Source organism: Oratosquilla oratoria, chromosome 28, assembly GCF_046742065.1.
Source record: "Oratosquilla oratoria isolate Oo_2021 chromosome 28, ASM4674206v1, whole genome shotgun sequence".
NCBI classification, from domain to species: domain Eukaryota; kingdom Metazoa; phylum Arthropoda; class Malacostraca; order Stomatopoda; family Squillidae; genus Oratosquilla; species Oratosquilla oratoria.
This window is the reverse complement of record NC_134804.1, coordinates 48,673,778-48,696,481: the sequence shown is the minus strand read 5'-3', so window position 1 is coordinate 48,696,481 and position 22,704 is coordinate 48,673,778. Positions and strand designations below refer to the sequence as shown.

The following is a 22,704-nucleotide window of genomic DNA, read 5'->3' as shown; positions in this document are numbered from 1 at the left end:
TGCCAAATTCAAGGTATACAGGAAGCCGACCAACAAAGTCGACTGCATTCACTTCTTCAGTGCCCATGACGACCGGACGAAATCAGTAGTTATCGGATTCTACCTCAGAGCCCTCCGAATATATGCGGAGTGCTTTGAAGAATATCTGAAAGAGGAGCTGCACTACATTACCGCAGGCTTTAAAAACCTCAGATACCCCAGGATGAATGCTCAGGTCATCAACTCGAAAGGCCACCAACGGATTCTACCTCAGAGCCCTCCGAACATATGCGGAGTGCTTTGAAGAATATCTGAAAGAGGAGCTGCACTACATTACCGCAGCCTTTAAAAACCTCAGATACCCCAGGATGAATGCTCAGGTCATCAACTCGAAAGGCCACCAACATCAAAAATAGGAAAGCAGAAAAGACCAGAACAACGTCTCATCGTGGTCCCAGATTCTGGCTTTTCTCGCACACCGAGATACTTAGACCTTCAGGTCTAGTAGTTGTCAACAACACGGGAAAGAAAATCGGACACTTGGTTAAGAAGAAGAACATAAAACCTCACAGCGACACCAGCATAGTCTACAAAATTCCCTGCAACGGATGCGACAGCGCATACTTCGGAGAGACATACAGAGGACTGACAAACAGCTCAGAGAACACAAAGCGGACATTAGACACCACCGTGAGACAAACGCCCTCGTAAACCACGTACCAGAAGGACACTTACCAGGTTAGGAGAAATTCACCATTTTGGCCCAAAGACTACGCAAAAAAAAAAAAAAATAAATAAATAAAAAAAAATAAAAAAAAAATAAATAAATAGATAAATAAATAAATAAATAAATGATCGATTCTCTACACACATCTATTTACAACAACACAAACAAAAGGACAGGAGACTTAAAGTGAGGACAAGTCACACCTACTTATTCCCTAAATGAGTGGAACTCCGGACCAAACCTCACACTTTCCTTGCCACATTTTTTCTTTTGGTTCAAATAATTTATATTCTTATTATTTTTCTTTTCTTTTGGCATCATTATTATTGAGTTTTCTTTTCTAGTATTTCTATTTTTCTTGCCACATTGTTATTAATTTATTATTAATTTCCACTACCATTTAAATAATTCTTCTGTCATTGTAACATGTGAGTTCCTTTACATTCGGAAAGGTATGCACGTATACATATACGCCACTTCTAATCCTGTAGCACTATTCTTTTGAAAAAGCTTGAAGTGAAACTAGTCAAGAACAAAACAAGAAGAAAAGACTCCAATCTTTCCTCTTCCCACCCTCTTCAACACACACACACACACACACACGCACACACACACACACATACACACACACACACACACACACACACACACACACACACACACACACACACACATATATATATATATATATATATATATATATATATATATATATATATATATATATATATGTACACACATATACCGCTCAAAGGAAATTAAATCGGTAACGCATTGACGGAAATGCATCCCAGATTTTTCGGTAACGCACTTGTCTGGCGGTAACGCGCCCAGCTCCACGATATTATTGTTATGGAAGAGCAAAATGTCCCCAATGCAAAGGATTACAAAGGAGGAGCATGTCGACAGGAGACCTTTTGGTCCATAACTAGGTCGGATGCAAATAATAATAATAATAATATTGTTATGCTTTAATTCTAGATCTAATGCCTCACTCCTCCTCAATTTAGATTTTTTTTATTCTTTAGAAGGTTTGAGTCCTTCTCCTTCATTAAGAAATAAAACAAAAACAAAAACAGATATTAAGTCAACAAAGACGAGAGTATTGCTGTTAACATAAAGACATCAAACTCAATCTGCGTTTTTTTTTCTTTGGCTTGGTTAGGTAAGGATGGGTTAGGTTAGGTTGGATTGGGTTGGGTTAGGTTAGGCCGAGTAGATTAGGTTAGGCCGAATAGACATTTGACAGAACGGACATTTAGCTGAATTGAAATTTCAATTGTCTATTTCTATTTCTAATTTGAATAAGGGATAAATAGGATAAAACCGATAAGATCACTGCAAAACTTTAGCAAATTTACTGAATAATAGAATATCTATTTTAATGTAATTGTTTAATTAAAATTTTAGGTTTAAGTATCTGCGTGTAAAGTATACAAATGATCCGAACGAACAATTTGCTAAAAGAAGTGGTTCCCCATTTGAGCGTAAATAATTTGTCGTCTAGTTGCTTGTTTGAACTATGAAACCACGCCCAAACAAAACCAACGTCTGGCTTGCTTAGACGCGTGGTCAGTCACTATTTAGAAGTGGTAAAGTGCTGTGAAGTGAGTGTTTTAGCTTTATCTACAATACTTCCGTTATAGTTTGTATTAAATTTTAATTTTGTTTTGAAGTTCTAAGCACTGTAATCGTCCCCACAAGTGACGGTTGAAACAGAAGAAGTATACGTGTTTGCGTTTGAGAAATATGGTGGAATGTCGTCCTTTCGTAGTCAGTGGTGATTGAAACTGGATTGAGATTTGGTCTCGCTAGCTTGTTGGTGGTATAAATCAAGTCACTTTTTTTTGTATGGTTTTCGTCCAGAATAACATGCATTGTATATAACTGGAAGCCTATTGACGCAGAATGAATGGAAAGTCCCAATACGTATCCAGTTCCTTGGCGTTGGAAGAATCAACAGGTCACCTTTGTGGATCCCCAAACCTTCTCTTCCGTAATTCGTAAGTTATTTTCGATTCTGTTTATTATTTCGGTTAGGTTCTGTCCTGTTAGGTTAGGTTTGGCTTGGTTACGTTAGGTTAGGTTAAATTATATTAGGTTAGATTAGATACGGTTAGGTTAGGTTCAGTTAGATAACGTTTGGTTATTTTTTTTTTTTTTTTTGACGGGTTAGGTTAGATTTAGGTTAGGTTAAGTTCGGCTATGTTTAGGCTAGGTTTGGTTTAATTCAGTTAGGTTAAATTAGGTTGATTTAAACTAGATTTAGATGAGACTTAGGTTTAGATTAGTTACAACATAATGGCTGGAATATGCAAAATACCGCTATTTCGACGGTAAACGTGACATTTTGTTTGTATAATGACGTCGATAGCATTAAGGTGACGGCTTACTAGGCTAGCATGTTACTTGTATTTGCTACTTCGTTTGAGTAGAAACGACTTCGTTTACAATGATCTAGACTTTCGTAATGCCACGTCCACACGGTCGAGCACTGTCCGCCGGGCACGAGGGCTTTGCTCGACAACGGGCAATTCCATCGGGCAAATCATCAAACTGTCCGTTCCCGGCGCCATTTGCGGGCAGTGGATGGAGGGCTGACATCGCTGCCAAACGCATGAGGTGAGGTGCGAGCAAAGTTAGCAAACCCGCTCAGTACAGACCGAAGTTACCTTACTACCATGTCCGCACCTAGTACTAGTGTGTACTGGTCTCGACAAGACGTGCTATTGGTGCTATGCTTTTCCTCATATTTGTCTCTTGCCTTTGTATATATGGCTCCACTTTCGAAAGAAGAAAAGAAAAGCTGCTTATGTTCATTCTCATGTAACTGCAAAACAATTGTTCATTTTCATCCTGCAATTCACGTAGGATTGTCACTGAGCTTCCCATTAAATCACGTCTTTGTAACCACTCCCGGCATCAGGCATGTCTCCGTGATTTCTTGTTTTTCTTTTTAATGCAGGCAGCAATTATAATGCTGTAAAGTGCTACCTTTTCTCCAAGTATGGCGGGAACCATGGTTATCGTACCGCACTGAATCACTCCCTCCCAACCTCTGCTTGCGGCCAACTAACCTCCAACCACCATCGTCAGCCGTGTGGACACTTCGCGGGCAGAGTCTGCGGACTTTGCCCGGTAAGGGCAAAGTCTGCCAGGCACAGCTCGACCGTGTGGACGCGGCATAAGGTTTTGTTTTGACGGGTTAGGTTAGATTTAGGTTAGGTTAAGTTCGGTTATGTTTAGGCTAGGTTTGGTTTAATTCAATTAGGTTAAATTAGGTTTATTTAAACTAGATTTAGTTAGATTAGACTTAGGTTTAGATTAGTTACAACATAATGGCTGGAATATGCAAAATACCGCTATTTCGACGGTAAACGTGACATTTTGTTTGTATAATGACGTCGATAGCATTAAGGTGGCGGCTTACTAGGCTAGCATGCTACTTGCGTTTGTTACTTTGTTTGAGTAGAAACGACTTCGTTTACAATGATCTAGACTTTCGTAAGAACATCTCGACACTGTGTCTAACATTCGTATTCTAGGTATAACTTCTTAGTTCGTCATTCAGCTTCTCACTAAATGGCGCAAGAGTAATTTGACGTTTGAAGAACAAAAGATCGTAACCGAAGTCGTTTCTACTCAAACGAGGTAGCAAAAGCGAGTAGCATGCTAGCGAGAAATGCCTGGTGTGCGGCCAGACACCTTTATGTTTGCATGTTTGCGGCGTCGATCTCTCATCCTAACTGACTCCCGTAAAAAGGTTACATAAAACCAAAGTAACTGAGTATATTCCTTTATACAAGTATTTTGAATTTGTTCGAGCATAAATCGACGAAAAGCAGTTCATAAACCACAGTCCTAACTGACCCCCCTAAAGAGATTACATAAAACCAAAATAATCGAGTATACTGCTTTATACAAGTATTTTGAACTGGTTCGAGCATAAATCTACGAACAGCAGTGCATAAACCACAGTCCAATGTATAATTCTTCCACATTACCGTATGACCAGTTATTAAGTTATTCTTTTTCTTCTTCTCTTTGTTCAATATATCGGTTCTCAAGACATTTTGTATATTCATGGTTTGAAAATGTATAACTTAGATTTATTTTTTTGTGGAATTATGATTGTGTTCACGATTCGTTTATCAAATGATAATGGAAATGTAATTATTTTTTTGATGAGTAGCATTGTCAGTTGAGAAACATCCCTTTCTTGAGTGTGTGTGTGTGTGTGTGTGAGAGAGAGAGAGAGAGAGAGAGAGAGAGAGAGAGAGAGAGAGAGAGAGAGAGAGAGAGAGAGAGAGAGAGAGAGAGAGAGAGAGGGGGGGGGGAGAAAGAGGAGAAAGACAGAAAGACAGAGACAGAGGACAGAGAGAGAAAGAGAAAGACAGAGTGAGAGAAAGAGAGGGGGAGAAACAGAGAAATAGGGAGAAGGAGAGAGGGAGGGAGAGAGAGGAAGAGATTTTACGAAGTCACGATAATGAAATTTCTATATATAGTGACCCATTGTCAAGAAACCCTCTTCTGGAGACATTGATAAGTCCGAGATAAATTCCCTAAAGTCGACAGTTCCCGTCCAAGGTGCCCAGGGCCAGATATCCATCAAGTCTAAAGGCTCAGTCACATCAGAGGCGGTCCTTCCTACGTCAGCAGACGGTCACCGCCCGGTCCTAAATCTTCTACGCTCTCGCTACGTCAATTTTGAGCAAAATCGAAACTGGGCTACGTCCATGCCGTCCACACTTCGTCCCCACTGCGTCCACACTGCGTCCCCACTGCGTCCTCACCACGTCCAAGCCGGTCCTCACTACGTTCTGGCAATTTGACCAGGACGTGGTGAGGGCGGGTTATGGTATGACTGCTCAATTAAGAAACTCTGCCTGGGCCGGATTCTGAAACTAAATATCTCTGAGTGGATTAACCTCTTGTCGAATGGCTCCCCAGAATAAAGACTCTACGAAATTAATATTACAAAGGATTACAAAGGATTACAAAGGCGGAGCATTCCGACAGGAGACCTTTTGATCCATATCTAGGTCGGATGCGGAAAAAAATCATATTAATAATAAAATAATAAATAAAAACTATGATAATGTAAATAACAAATGAAATACATAAATAAATGCATAGGTATAGTTAAATAATAAACAAACAGGTAAATAGTAAATAATAATAAATTGACATATAACTAATAATAAATAAAAATCAGACAGGCAAATGATAACAAAACAAAAACAAATATTACATACTGTACTGTGCGAGTGTCGTTGAGAAATGGTCAGATCAGGTTCCGGATCGTTCCTTTTATACGGTCAAGTGCGGTACAACGGTAACGTCATTGTTTTGTGATGAGCAGTCGTACAGCAAAGGGTTCGAGTTCCAGTTGCAGAGTTTGTTAATCTATTTGTTGTAACTTCACATGAAAAATCGTCATCCCAGACTTCGACAGGGTGACAATTCTTCGTGTGGGCTATCCTAGGGTGACAATTTTTCGTGCTGGTCATCCTGGGTTTACGAATCTTCGGCTGTATAAGTTGATGTCAATAAGCATAACCATCATTCAACCTAACCTAACCTAACCTAACGTAACATAATCTTTATTCAACTGTTGATATTCGGCGTCCTGGGTGACACTTCTTCAGGTGGGATCTGATGGGGTGACGATTCTTCATGTGGGCGTTCTTGGGTGATAATTCTTCAGGTAGGATCTCATGGGGTGACGATTTTTCTTGTGGGCGTTCTGTGGTGAGAGTTCTTCAGGTGGGATCTCGTGGGGTGACGATTCTTCATGTGGGCGTTTTGGGATGACAATTCTTCAGGTGGGATCTCATGGGGTGACGATTCTTCATGTGGGCGTTCTGGGGTGACAGTTCTTCATTAGTGACCTGTTTTCTCTCTCTCTCTCTCTCTCTCTCTCTCTCTCTCTCTCTCTCTATATATATATATATATATATATATATATATATATATATATATAAGCGAGCGCAGAAATTTGTATGCGTTTTTTTTTTTTTTTTTTTTTTTTTTTTTTTTTTTTTTTTTTTGCGCTCAACCATAAGAGTCACAATACTGACTGCCGGGCGAAATTTAAACGATCTCAAAACTACACGTGAAATGATGAAATTGTACACTTACATTCCAAAGGTAATTGACAGATTCCCGAAATCACATCTTCTCTTTTATCATAAAACAATACGATTCACTTCTTTCGTTTAAAAAATAACCATCTTGAAAACCTTGCGTGTACACATTTTTTTCCCTATGTGCAATGGTTGTAAAATATTTGTGCGCGTCCGCATTGTCGTGTCAACACCAGAGGTTTGATATATACTCTTTCTGGTCCGTGGCATGTGAATTCATTTTTAGTTTCTGACTAATTAATACTTCCCTATATAGTTGACTAATTAATACTTCCCTATATAGATTAGTTCCCCCCGTAACATTTCATGTAAATAGATTTGTATGAACGAAACAAAAATATACGTATACCTGTAATACGTAATTGGCCAGATTCGAATGTTAGCTGTAGTGCATTCACTAGGTTTTGCAAAGCAACCTTGGTATCTGGTATTGCCTCGACAAAACCAGCGTTTCTATCCTTGGGGACGGAGGTGAGTGTCAAATAAAAAGATTTCTAGGGGACTCTGGTCAGTAGGGGTGGTCATTAAGACTCCTTGGTAGGTTTTGTGAATACAGAATAATATCGTTCATGCGCATCAAAACTCGTTTTTTTTTTATTTTATTTCATCTGACAACCTACATTTTTTTTTTTGAATATTTCCTTAACGAAAAGTCTCCTCATTAATCTAATCTTTACCTCGCGTCTTAGATTCCTTGGTATTGATACAAATACTAATAACGTACATACGGACACAATCCACATACACAAGCTCATCAACGTCCAGCTGGCTCTGCTCACACGTACGCGCACGTGCCGAAGAAGGACCTGAGAGGAAAGCTGGCCCAAGGAATTAGGGAGCCGACTGTGAGCTAAGCAGAGTGTAGAGTTATTTTGGTGCCTTGGCCTCTTAACTGACGAATGGGGAGGGAGGGAGAGAGAGAGGGGGGAGGGAGAGAGAGGGAGGGAGGGAGAGAGAGAAGGAGAGAAATGGGGGAGAGAGAGAAGGAGGGAGGGAAGGAGAGAAAGGGGAGAGAGAGGAGGAGGGAGGGAAGGAGGGAGGGAAGGAGAGAAATGGGGGAGAGAGAGAAGGAGGGAGGGAAGGAGAGAAAGGGGGGAGAGAGAGAGGGAGGGAGAGGGAGAGAGAGGGAGAGAGAAAAAGATGGAGAGAGAAAGAGAGAGAGAGAGAGGGAGAGAAATGGAGGGGAGAGAGAGGGGAAGGGGAGGGAGAGAGGGAGGAAGGGAGAGAGAGAGAGAGAGAGAGAGAGAGAGACAGACAAGGAGGGAGGGAGGAAGGGAGGGAAAGAGAGTGAGGGAGGTAGAGAGAGAGAGAGAGGGAGGGAGGATGAGAGAGAGGGAGGAGAAAGAGAGAGGGAGGGAGGAGGAGAGAGAGGGAGGAGAAAGAGAGAAAGAGAGAGAACGAACATGTGGCAGAGCATCGCCTTGGAGGAGGTGGGCAGTTTGCAACAACGTTGAGTGCACATTCCTTTCAATCTGCGTGCACACACACACACACACACACACACACACACACACACACACACACACACACACACACACACACACACACACACGCACACACACACACACACACACAATCAAACACTCACCTCTATTAGCTTCCACTCCATTCAATTTTCCGTCTTCTCCATCTGCAATCACTTCCTTTCTCCCTCCTTTATCTCCTCTTCTCCCTCTTTTCCTCCCTCGTTTTCTTGTGTGTTTTGTTTCTCCTTCCTCCTCCATCTCCATCATCTCCCTTCCTCCATCTCCTTTTCGTTTAACGTCTCCTCTTTCTCTCCCTTCCTCCTTCTCTTCCTTCCTCTCATTTTCATCCCATTTCTCCTCTTCCTCTTCCTCTTCCTTCATCTCTCCATCCTCTTTCTCTCCTCGCCTTTTTACTCCTCTTTCTTTCTTCCAGTTCTTCACCTCTCCTTCCCTCTTTCTCTTTATTTCTCTCTATTTCCTCTCCTTCGTTTCTCTCCCATTATCTCCGTTGTTCACTTCCCCTCTTTCCTTCTGTCTTCCCATCATTTACCTCCTCCTTCCTCTTCCTTCCTCTTCCTTTCTCTTTATTTCTTTTCCTTTCTCTTCCTTTCTCTTACTTTTTCTTCGTTCCTCTTCGTTCCTATTCCTTCCTCCTCCTTATTCCTTCCTCTTCCTTCCTCTTCTTTCCTCTTCCTTTTTCTTCCTTCCTCCTCCTTCCTCTTCTTTTCTATTCCTTCCTCTTCCTTTTTATTCCTTCCTATTCCTTCCTCTTCTTTCCTCTTCCTTCCTCTTCCTCCTTCAGCTTCTCCTCTCTCTCTCTTTCTCTCTCTCTCTCTCTCTCTCTCTCTCTCTCTCTCTCTCTCTCTCTCACTCGTCTGTTTCCTCGTTCTCTTCCGACCTCTTTAGCGTCTTTTCTCTCTCTCTCTCTCTCTCTCTCTCTCTCTCTCTCTCTCTCTCTCTCTCTCTCTCTCTTAACATTTCATTTTTCAAATCTCCAAATATCATATTATCTTTCCTTCATATATAGCAACGCTGAATAATGAACTAAGAGGTTGTAAACCTAGATACGAATGTTAGACATAAAGCTGAAATGTTCTCAGAGAAGTCTAGAATTCTCTAAGCGAAGTCACATTCTAGTTACTCAAATGGATGTTGGAGGTAGGATGTCGGAGGAAAAATAGCCCAGTGTGATAACTTTAGGCTTCTCAGAGTCGCCCGGACTATCGGGCTCCCTTGGCAACAACATGGTCAAGACCTATTAAGGCGTGGTTGGAGATATCGTTTCTACATAGTGTTTGTTTAACGGACATCTCGGCGGATGGAATGAAGCGAGCTTGAACTTTTCTTTTTTTCTTTTTTTTCTTTTTTTCTTTTTTCTTTTTTTCTTTTTTTCTTTGGGGGAAAGATTTCTTTGGTTTATGTTTCCTGCGTGTAAATGTGGCGGCACACTAAGCATTTCTCGATAGCATGCTACTTGCTTTTGCTGCTTAGAAACTACTTCGGTTACAATGTTCTCGCCTTCCGTGAGAACATCTCAACAATGTGTCTAACAGTTGTATTCTAGGTTTTAATTTTCTTGGTTCATCATTCAGCTTCTCACTATAATATGGCGCAAGAATAATTTGACATTTGGAAATTTGATAAACAAAAGTAACTGAAGTCGTTTCTATTCAAAACAAGTGGCAAAAGCAAGTAGCATGCTAGCGAAAAAATTCTAATGTGACATCACACCTTTAGTATATACAGTGCACGTGTACAGTATATACGTACAAAGACGAAAATTTCTCTCTAAAATGCTACTTACTTTTGCTATTTGGTTTGAGTAGCAACGACTCCGGTTACGATCTTCTGTTTTTCAAATTTCCCAAATGTCAAATTACTCTTGCGTCAAACAGTTAGAAGCTAAATGACGAACTAAGAAGTTAAACCTAGAATAAAAATGTTAGACACATTGTTGAGATGTTCTTACGAAAGTTTAGAATATTGTAACAAGTCGTTTCTATTCGAGGTAGCAAAAGCAAGTAGCATGATAGCCTAGTGTGCCACCACAGAGTTGTGTATATGCGTGTAACAACACTATATATGCGTGTAACAACACTATATATGCGTGTAACAACACTATATATGCGTGTAACAACACTATATATGCGTGTAACAACACTATATACTTGTATATGCGTGTAACAACACAATATACTTGCATAAGCTCCAGTCACGCTATCACGATCTTCGTCAAATGTTGTGATTTTGAAAACCTGCGGGGCGACTTCGTCTACAGTATTCTAGACTTAAGTCCACAATTCAACAATGTGTCTAATATTCGTCTAGTTTTCACTTCTCTTAGTTGCTCATTCAGCTTCTGAATATATGACGCAAAGGTGATTTGACATTTGGAGAGTCGGAAAATAAGAAATTGTAACCGAAGTCGTTTCTACTTAAACGAACTCGCGAGTCGTGATGGCGTGACCGGAGCTATACTTTCTCAGACTTTGCCTGGTCAATTCAACAATTACTAAATTACTAGTGAATATTCGATAACAGGACCATTTTCAACTGAAATCCTCTGTCAGGCTTGTGTTGGAGATAACGGCGGGGCACTGAGGCCTTGTTCACACTAGCGGTTTCAACCGCCGCGGTTCACTTAGTGTGAGTCAGTATAGGCGTTCACACGCAACCGCGCAGTTTTTCCTTGAGAGTGCGGTACTACCGCGGTTTCCCTGCGGTTCAAACCGCTAGTGTGAACAGGGCACTGGTGGTAGCCGGGGATTTGATGAAAGGGAGCGCGCTAACGCGGAAACAAAGGAGAGGCCGCTGATATTTAAGGAGGTATTTTGAAGTGACTCAGACCTAGCTTGCATAAGACGAGTGCAAAGATATGTCAAGTATGTTATTCATTTGCTTCCACTCCGTTGAAAGACCAGCAAAGGCCCAGTTACAACCAAGCTTACGACCTATTTCCGACCACCGGCGGCCAGATGGTCGCCGACCAGTTGCTGGTAGTCTTTGGAAGTCGCTGGTAGTCGGTAATAAGATAGATAGATAGACAGATCGATAGACAGATATATTACAACACACACTGAATAGTCCCCAGTACATAGATTTTCATCTTATCAACCACATTAACTTTTTCCATTTCAATTCCTTGCATAGGCTTTGTGTTGCCGACCGATCGCTTGATTTTCGGTCGAAGGTGGTCGGAAACGTGTCGTAAGCTTGGTGTGGTTGATGGGGCTTAACTTGCACAGCCCTTCCCAAATCGTCTGAAATAGACGCGCGTCTCCTGAATTACTGAATCGTCACTGAACGCCCGCCCCGCCTGGGTTCTCGAGCGTTACATAATTGTTGCGATGTGGTTTTGCAGTGAACGACCGCGATGCATTAATTATCGACTTGGCTTGGCGATCCTCGTGTGATGCTATAATCCGGCGTTTTTATTCTATAAATTTCTGAGACGTGGCGACGACCCGAAGCTAACGTCTTGACAGCTATATAGCACAACAGAATCGTATTTTGATTTGTCAAGCGTTTCGGTAGCCATCTAGGACGTTATGGAAACTTGTTCGATTTAACATTTCTCGACAGTGGAATTAACAAGCGAAAGTTAAATGTAGATTAAGTAATGAGTAGATCACGGTTAACAAGTTTTTTGGAAAAAGACTGAACCAAATCACACCAACCGAGCCAGCGAAGTGGACGAAATGATGTTTGTGGTGATTTAGGTGCAAATGGCGAAGAATAATGAATTTATAAGGAACGATCATTTAGTTGTGGACCGAAAATCCATGATAACTTTGGATGTGACGGTAATGAGAGGTGTGTGAGGTAGAACATCAGGTCTTTATCTGTTACTGAAAAAGAAATTAAGGAAACGAAGAAGAAGCGTATGGAAGAACAGAGAGTGGGGAGAAATGTAGTAAATCCTGAGAACCTTCGGTAAAATGAGGAGACACAGGAATATGAAATGCGGACGAGGGAAAAGCGAAATGAACGAAAAAGACAAAGAAATGGGAAAGGTGGAGGGAGGGTAGGGGAACTTGAGAGACAATGGAACAGGTGGTGGTCAAGGAGGCAGGTGTGCGAGATGAGGAAGAAGAACTGGACAGGGGAGGTGAGTAACTGGGAAAATGCGGAAGAATAAAATACAGAACCATTAACTTTAGCTGAATAGTAAGATGGAAGGGAGTAGAGAGGAACCCAAGAGATTTAGAAATGAAATGAGATAAATTGACACAATGAAAGCAGAAAAGTGATGGAAGATTGGGACAGAGAATACCTGAGGATATTGGAGACAATACGAAACGTTTTGGGAGCAGGTCAGCGTGAAGAGTACAATGAAAAACAGGAGGAAATGAAAGTTAGAAGACAAAGTGGTGACAGAAGTGGCTAGGACCGTCGTGTCGGTGTCAGATATCATGTTAGTAGACTTGAGACTATTAGAAAAAGACCGCATGTTTGAGATCACGGTGGTCCTATAGATAATGATAATGATGATGATGATGTTGGTGTTTCTGTCGGTCGTTAATACATGTCTCGAAGTCTTTTGATACCCGAGCGAGGCGATGGTCCTCTCCTCGTTCTCCTCCTCCATCTTCTTCTTTTTCTTCTTCTTCTTGTGTTACATAAGACCCCAGAAGCTTTTGGTGTGACGCCACGGACTGTGGGCTATTCACAGCGCACGGCTACCAAGATGCTCATTCACACTTCCCTGGTGGCTCTAAGGCGATCGCATTCAGCTTTTTAGTACGAGACCGTTCATTCTTGGATCTTCGCGTCCGGCACCAGTGATACTAAACCTCAGTCGCGTTAGTCGATTCGAAACATACAATTCCTCTTTGCCAGTTTCAGGGAGGCTTTCGCGCCTCGGCACCGGCGAATTTAGTGTCCCAAAAACAGCCGGCTATCTGCCGGGAGTAGGGGGGTAGGGACGTGGGAGGTAGGCGGGGGGGGGGGGGGAAGGATAGGTAGTCACGTTGCATCCACTCAAAGTCGAGGAAAGTCGACACAAGAACCGAGAAAAACCGACGACTTCCGAAGACTTCTTCGGCGGAATGTGACCTCATTCTATAGTGTCGGCTGGTGGCGTGGGGCGGCAACCCCCACAGGGATCTAGGACGCCGTGTGTGTGAAAATAGGCAAAAATCGATGAACGGAGGGCGTATCTTAATCACGTGGGCTTAGCAACAGTCGACCCATGCACCTAGGACCGTCGACCTGGGATTCTCTTGTCTTTTCCTCGACATTTCGAGGATTTGCAATAAAAATAAATCATTGATGGAGTGGTTGGAAAGGACATATTAAGAAGAGACTTTGTCATTTAAAGATAAATACATGTTACATGAAGTCTGGTAGTTTCCGTCAGACGTGAGTAAAAGGAAAATATGTCAAAATCATGCTTATTCAGACGCACCCGTAGTGACGTCATGTCGCCGCTTTATTCACATTCTCGTAGTCTCACCAACTTGGTGACTTTGAAAATAATTTTGTCATACGCATGTGCTTTTATGCATTAATGGTATATTATGACTTTATCAAGTGAACACTTGGTGTCTATACATTTATTTCGTCATTCTCATAATTGTTCATTTTGAAATGTTTCGTTTGATCATTTTTGGATATTAATATCACCAAAAATTGTCTTGCAAATTTGCGTATCTTGCTTAAGAATCCTCATCATGATAAAATTCTTCTTTCATTTATTTTTCCATAAAAAACATTATTTAAACAAAAATAAACTGGATGGGCTTTACGTTATCAAATCAGTCTAATCGCAGGTAACTAATACCCCGAAATACCAAAAGCGAAAAGTTAATTTATTTGCTCAGAAGTACTTGAATATTACCAATGAATGGACTGAGTGAATTTCACAAGATTAACTAGTACTTCCTCCCACTATCCCATTCTCTCCTTTCTCTTTACTTTCCTCTTCCCCTCTCTCATCTCTCTTTCTCCTCCGATTCAGTTTCCAAAGCTTGCTCTTTATTGGCCAATAGCTCCGTGACGTCATAACGCTCGCTTTGATTCAAATCACATTATTTCGTAAAATGTTTCCTAAGTGTAATTTTTATGATAATCGTAATGATGATGAAGGTAATAGTTTCTTGATATATGATGATCATAATTTATGGGATTTTTATACAAACGTTGAACCAAATCATGACATTCTCCATGCATCGCATTTATTCTACATTGTGAATGAAATGGATTTGCTGGGGTAAAAAATGCGTTACAAGTTTCATGGCTTTAGTAATCAAGCATTGCTGTTTATTTATTTATTTGATTATTTATATATATATATATTTATTTAATTACCTATTTATTGTTAACTTTCATCAGTTTGTCTCTATAATTACCATCCCCCTCTCATCGAAAAGCAAGTGGACATTTAGAAATTTTGAATTAGACTGTTGGTAGGAGGAAATTAATCTAGAACGCATGAGCTGGTATGCCAGAAGGGGAATACTGCCAACATAGTTCTATAAAGAAAACTAAGTACAGTACCCTTACAACGGTTTGACATAGAGGTGCCCTCTAGGTAATATTACGTAACAACCTACACCAAGAACGTGGGCATTTTCTTGTTACTTGCAATCCGGTGACAGGATGAATAGAGGTTGCCACAAGAGGAAGTTTTGATTATATTCATTTACAATTTCTCCTTACCCTGTGTGAACAACATACAGGGATTTACCAGTGAGATAATTTTACTTAGCGATAAGATAAAGTTTACGTTTTTACTCGACGCTGTAACCCTTTCTGCAGGTTTTGAGTTGCATAATCGAACGAGATGGCGGTTATTGGCAACCGTCCATCCCGGCGGTCGGGGACAGTCTTGTATGTTCATTCTGACTTGAATCTTACTCTGTTTATTTATCTATCAATTCATTCATCTATTTATCTACTTATCTATACTTATTTTTTTCTTTGTGTACTCATTCACTTATGTATTTATCCATATCTATTCGTTTATTTATTCATTTGTTTATTAATTAGATTATTAATGTATTCACTTATTCTTTTATTTGTTTGTGTTTGTTTAAATTCATCAATCAATTTATTCCTTTTCACATAACCGTTCGTAAAATAAAAGATCAGAATAATCAGATTTTGTTTCCATCATCTTGCACTAAAGGCATCAAAGCGGACGACATTTCGGCCACCACCATTTAGTTGACAATTTCTGGCAAACGACAGAACGTTCTGTTTTTCGTACTTTTCAGCCGAGACAACACCTTCAAAGCATAACGGTGGCGACACACATGCTACTTGTTTTTGCTACTTAATTTAAGTAGAAACGACATCTGTTACAGTGTTCTAGACACGCGGAAGAACATTTAAACCAGAAATTCTCAAACTCTCATATGACGGACATTTTTCAATGTGCCACGTACCGGTAATATTTCGTAGTAATATTAATTTATACCGGAAACTATATATATAATGAATATAATAAAAGTTGAATTTTTTTTTATCTTCTATTTATTTTGTAAACAATACAAAATAAAAACGTATAGAAATAAAAAATAACCAACATTTTATTAACACAAAAATAAACATTATATAACCTTAATCTTTACTAGTGTGAAAGATGAGCCTGTTTCTTCTTTGTCAGTTTATCCATACGCAGAGTTATGTTGAAGGAAATGAAAGAAGATTTTTTATAGTAATTTCACTAAGTTCAGGATATTCTGCTTTCATAAGAACATAAGAATGAAGGAGACTGCAAGAGACCATGAGGCCTACACCAGGCAGTTCCATGTCCATTACCACCTGTCATCCCCATCCATAAAGTTGTCTAACCGTTTCTTAAAACAACTAATAGATTTATCCAACACTTAATCGCAGTCTAGAATTTCCTTGAAATTCCTTAGATTCTACCAATTCCTCTAATTCCTTAGCATGGCCTGGACACAATTTATCGCAGCCTAGAATTTCCTTGAAATTTCGTAGATTCTACCAATTCCTGTAAGCATTGCCAAGCCTTTCAGAAGTCCCCGTCACCCTTATTAGAAAATCTAGATTCTAGTTTGTCAGTATTTTGTTGATTCGACATCAGCGTAACAAAATTCTGTCCCTGGATAATATGAAAATACTCATCTTCACACTGATGCTGCTTTAATAAACAAAAATGAATGACAGAGTCGGTAATACGAAAATTATTTTTGCCCTCAATTTTGGCGGCACACTCAGTGAGTTGATCTCACGGCACTCTTTGGTACCGCGGCACACAGATTGGGAACCACCGCTCGTATGATTCCTCAGCATGACCTGAAGACTGGCCGCGTACCAGTAGCTGACGTCCCAATCATCGGACCACCAATTTGAGTAGCATTGGTCTAAACTAGCGTTTCCCAACCTGGGGTTCTGAAATCAATTATAGGGGTTGCTGGGAAGTGATACAGACAAAAATCATACATACATACATATACCAAGGCTTTTTCCCCCTTACAAGGGGGGTAGCCAAAAAGAAAAAGGCATAAAATCATTCCCACCCATTCCATCCCTGAATACACTCCACACCCCTCCACTCTCCCTCTTAGCACCTCCTGAATGACGTGTCATCCCTGCACCTTGTCCACTGCCCTGGGTCAGAAGCAGTGTCGCAAGACACAGCACATCCACAGCAAGGCCGCTCTCATTTTATGCAATGGGGGGACGGAGAGGGGGGTCGCCGATTTAATGAAGCGGCCTTGCTGTGGATGTGCTGTGTCATGCGACACACAAAAATCACATTGATATATACATCACTGATTACCCAGTTGTGCATATTTGACTTTTTCCATGCTATTTTATTTTTCTAGGGTGTTCTTATTTCTTCTACAAACAGTATTGTCAGTTCTAAGGAATCAAGAAAATAAATCATCAAGCAGTACACCTCACTTTCTTTTATCCTTCTAATAACAAGTTAGGGGTGCTGGACTGCTTAGACATGACAACAGGGGGTGCTATGGTCGGAAAAGGTTGGGAAACTGGTCTAAAGAATGTGTCTAACACTCGTATAGATTTAAATTATCTTAATTCGTCGTTCAGCTTCTTACTATAGGACAGAAAAGTAATTTGACATTTGGAAAATTGAAAAACGAAAGATCGTAACCGATGTCGTTTCTACTCGGACGAAGTAGCAAAAGTAAGTAGCAAAAGTAAGTAGCAAAAGTAGGTAGCATGCTAGCGAGAAATGTCTAGCATGCCGCCATTTTTACGCTTAAATGGCACTGAGGTTCTCTTTTTGAATAAAATCGCCTGGCGGCATCTGTAATAAGATTGAACAATTTCCTTATTTCATCAGGTTGATTAATTATCACGATGTTAAAGGGAAATTTGGTACAAGAAAATGAATGTTGTCACTTCAACATATTCTGTTGTGGTCTTGCAACCTCCACTATATGAAGATCAGTGTCATGATTAAACACAAAATGACGCAACTAAGGATCTTATGTAGCTTCATTCCTGGTGACTTGAGACGTATGTCATCAGACATTACACAAGCATATACATATGTATATATGCCAAAGGCTTTTTCCCCCTTACAAGGGAGGTAGCCAAAGTCAAAGGCATAAATCCACTCCAACCCATTTCATCCCCATTTACTCCACTCCCATTCACCATCCTCTTCCTCTTTTGGCTCCTCCCGGATGACGGGTCATCCCTGCATCTCGCCCACTGCCCTGGGTCAGATACAATGCAGCAAGACACAGAACATCCACAGCAAGGCCGCTTCATTTAATCGGCGACCCCCACCTCTGTTCCTTGTGCAGAAAAAGAGAAGACTGGGAGAAATCCATTCGACCTGCATCAAAATATCATTCACACAAACTCCATCACCCCCTATCTCCCACCCACTCCCATGCATCATAGCATCATCCATACACAACCATTCTCCATTCACCCCTAGCTTCTGTCTTCTCACTTCCTCAACAAACATTCCTCTCTTCCCAATGTCCCCTTTACCTCATCCATCCATCTCATCCTTGGTCGCCCTCTTATGTTCACTCCCCACACCTCTGCCTTCCACACTTCAGTCTTCACTCATTCTTTCCATGCGCCCAAACAATCCTAAAACTTTCATTAACTCTATCTCCCACCTTCTTTCCACCCCCACTCTACTCCTCGCCTCCTCATTTCTCACTCTATCCAGCCTAGTGACACCTACCATACTTCTCAGGCATTTCATCTCAAACACATTTAAACTCTTTCTCTCTTGTGATCCATGTTTCTGCCCCATACATTGCTGTCACCACAATCACCCCTTCATGCAATCTCCTCGTAGTATCCATTGCCAAATGTCTATTTCTCGTTACACTTTTTAATCCCTCAAGGCATTTACTTGCTTCTTTCAATCTACATTCTACCTCTACCTCCACTTCTCCCTTTTCCGCCACATTAGCACCCAAGAATCTAAAGCTATCCACTTCCTCCAGTCTCTCTCCCTTAATACTCACTTCCAATTTGGTGCCATCCTCTTCCCTTGTACATCTCATCACCTTTTACCCACATCTATCTTCAACTTCCTTCTTTCGCACACCTTCTTAAACTCTGTCACAAACTTTCTTAATCCCTCCTCTGATCCTGTTGCAAGTGCAGCGTCATCAGCAAACAACTGGCTCGTCTCCCATTTTCTTTATTTTCTTTAACTATCTCCAACCCCCGGCCCATTACACTTGCGTTTACTCTCGCACCACCCCATCCATGTATAAATTGAACAGCCAGTGTGACATAACACATCCCTGGTGAAGTCCCACTTTTACCTTAAACTAGTCACTCTCTCCATTTCTAATTCTAACACAGGCTCTACTACTCACATAAAAACTCTTGACTGCATTTAACAGCTTTCCTCCTATCCCATATATCTGCAAGAATAAATATACATACACACACACACACACACACACACACACACACACACATATATATATATATGTATATATATATATATATATATATACATATATATATAATATATATATATATATATATAGATGGAGAAAGAGGAAAAGGACAGAAGGTAGGGAGGTACTTATAGTGAAATGCTTAAATGAGAAAGAAAAGGAGGAGTACGAGAGGAGTGGGAGGGAGTGAACGATAGAGTAGATCTGGGTGTGGAGGAGGAATGGGGATGTTTCAAGGAGGGAGTCACAAGGCGTGCAAAGATGGTGTGTGAAACATTGAGTACGGGAGGAAATAGAAGGAAAGGTAGTGAGTGGTGGGATGATGAAGCAAAGAAGGTTGTAGAAGAGAAGAAACGAACATTCACAGGTTGGCTACAAAAATAGGAAAAGAGAATCATATGAGAGGTACAAAGAAAAGAAGAAATGTAAAACATACGACAAAGTAGGCAAAGAGGAGAGCAGATGTGAAATGTGGCAAGAGTATGACAATTGTTTGAAAGTAATGGAAATATGTTTTGGAAGGAAATTAAGAGGAGGTAAATCAAGTAGAGAAGAAAAGGTAAAAGGTGCCGATGGAGAGATGACAATAAAAGAGACGGTAGTAAGAGGAATATGGGCAGAGTATTTTAGGAAGTTGCTAAATGTGTAGAAGGATAGGAAAGGAAAAGTAGATGCAGTGGGAAGTTCTAAGAAAATGACAGTGATGAATGAGGAAAATGGAGAAGTAAGAAAAGAATAGGTAAAAGCAGTTATCAAAATGACGAGAGCAGGTAAGGCACCTGGTTTAGATGATTGTCATGCGGAGTGTCTAAAAAAGGGAGGTACAGTGATGGTGGACTGGCTGGTGAAGTTGTTTAATGTTTATCTAAAAGAGGTTAGAGTCCCAGAGCACTGGAGGAGTGCCTGTATAGTTCCACTTCACAAGGGAAAAAGGGGAAAGTGTGAGTGTAATATTTTCAGAGGAATCACTTTCTCGAGCGTAGTTGGGAAGGCTTATGGGAGGGTTTTGATTGAGAGGATTAGGAGAGGAACAGAGGGATTAATTGATGAGGAACAGTGTAGGTTAAGTGGATCAGATTTTTATGGTAAGGCATATGTATAAGAAAACTTTAGGAAAAGGCAAGGATGTTTTTTGGACCTTTATCGATCTAGAAAAGGCTTATGATTGGGTAGACAGGAAGGGATTGTGGGAGGTTTTGCAGATATATGGGATAGGAGGAAAACTGTCAAGAGCAGTCAAACGTTTTTATAAGAGTAGTAGAGCCTGTGTTAGAATAAGAACTGAAGGTAGATGGGGGAATTTACCATGGATGTGTTATTTCGCCTTGGCTGTTCAATTTATACATGGATGGGGTGGTGCGAGAGACAGACGCAAGTGTAATGGCCCAGGGGTTGGAGATGGTTAAAGAAAATAGAGAAAAATGGGAGATGAGCCAGCTGTTGTTTGCTGATGACGCTGCACTAGTAGCAGGATCAGAAGAGGGATTAAGAAAGTTAGTGACTGAGTTTAAGAAGGTGTGCGAAAGAAGGAAGTTGAAGATAGATGTGGGTAAAAGTAAAGCGATGAAATGTACAAGGGGAGAGGATGGCAGCAAATTGGAAGTGAGTATTAAGGGAGAGAGACTGGAGGAAGTGGATAGCTTTAGATACTTGGGTGCTAATGTGGCGGAGAAGGGAGAAGTGGAGGTGGAGGTAGAATGTAGATTGAGAGAAATAAGTAAATGCCTTGAGGGATTAAAAAGTGTAACGAGAAATAGACATTTGGGAATGAATACTATGAGGAGATTGTATGAAGGGATTATTGTGGCGACATTACTGTGCGAGTATGGGGAAGAAACGTGGAACATAAGAGAGGAAAAGAAAGAGTTTATATATTTGTATATATCTGTATATACATATGCATGTATATATATGTGAATGTAAATGTATGTATATACATGTATATGTATGTATACGTAGCCCAGTGAATACAGTATCAACACATGAGCAGATGGTCATGAGTTCGATTCCCGGGACCCATTGCGTGCTTTTCGTGTAAGTTCCCGACGACCCTGGCCAGGCGGGGAGGCGACCCAAGTATCGAAAAAAGGCAGCTTGCAGCAACTGATCAGGGTTAGACATATCAGGGGTTTTTCACTTCCCGCTTAGTGGGAGTGGGTTGGTGGGTATATGTATATACACATGTGGCATTGTGACAATTAGAAGAGGTAAGGGATAGAGTATATATAAATACATATAATACATATGTATACATATATATAATATATATTATAAATGTTCATATATATATTTATATATGTAAATATATATCATGTATGTATATATATATATATACATATATATACATATATATATATATATATATAAATATGCACATATATGATATAATGAAATATAGTACAATAAAGTATAATATAGTATAGCATTGTATGATCTAATATCATATCATAATATAATACAATATGATACATGATACAATGTAGTATAATATAATATAATGTAATAGGATATTGGTATAATATAGTATATGATATGCTGTAATATAAGATCATATTAAGGTAATAACAATCACACAAGCTTGAGCACCTAAGGCGGGAAGGAGAAAGATGTGCTGTCCATCGCATAACGTGAGAGCAAAGAACATTAAGGAGAATCTTTAGCAAGCTGACAAGGCAGCGCCGAGTCCCGGGTCACGTGTGTGGTCCGTCCGGCTCACGTGACCTGCCGATGACGTCACAGCCGAGCCAGTTACCGCTTCAGCCTTCCCCTGGGCGTGTGTGTGTGTGTGTTATGTGTTTGTATTGTGTGTGTGTGTATGTTTGTGTATGTGTATTGTGTGTGTACTTGTGTGTGTGTATTTGTGTGTGTATGTATTTTGTGCGTGTGTGTGTGTTTGTATTGTGTGTGTATTGTGTGTGTGTGTATTTTGTGCGTGTGTGTGTGTTTGTATTGTGTGTGTATTGTGTGTGTGTGTATTGTGTGTGTGTGTATGTGTGTGCGTGTGTATGTTTACTTGTATTTACTTAATTGAAATATACATGAAAGTAGCAACGCTCGTGGGTACCTGCTCCTACTCTACCATTAATCATACCTTAAAATTCATGTATGGCTAGGTGTGTGTGCGTGTGTGTGTGTGTGTGTGTGTGTGTGTGTGTGTGTGTGCGTGCGTGTGTGTACGTGTGCGCATGTTGACCTGATTATATTTAACTAAATGTATTAACCTAATTTACACATCCACTCCTTTTAAATGACCTACATACCATAATTCCGTCGTTTCCGTCTTACAGTGATGATTAGTCCAATATTTTTTATTTTTCCTGTTATACTTTGTCTGCTAAGCTGGGTATCGATTTGGTTCCTGCTCTTTCTATTCTTTCGAATTGATTTTTTATTCTTTATTTGGTACGGAGACCACACCATAGCTGCACACTCCAATCGTGGAGAGATAATTTTTTTTTATCATATTTCGTCCCTGTCGTGGAAAAAAACAAACACTTTTATGT

The 22,704-nt window shown here is 40.4% G+C and overlaps 1 long non-coding RNA gene across 1 annotated transcript in view; it reads left to right on the top strand.

Moving 5' to 3' along the window:
* The first annotated feature begins 2,303 nt into the window (after positions 1-2,303).
* The window catches only part of LOC143040182 (uncharacterized), an 86,658-nt gene continuing 66,257 nt past the window's right edge, over positions 2,304-22,704 (top strand). Inside the window, exon 1 of the long non-coding RNA XR_012967693.1 lies at positions 2,304-2,709. This is a non-coding gene — a long non-coding RNA (uncharacterized LOC143040182). The remainder of the gene's footprint in view (positions 2,710-22,704) is intronic.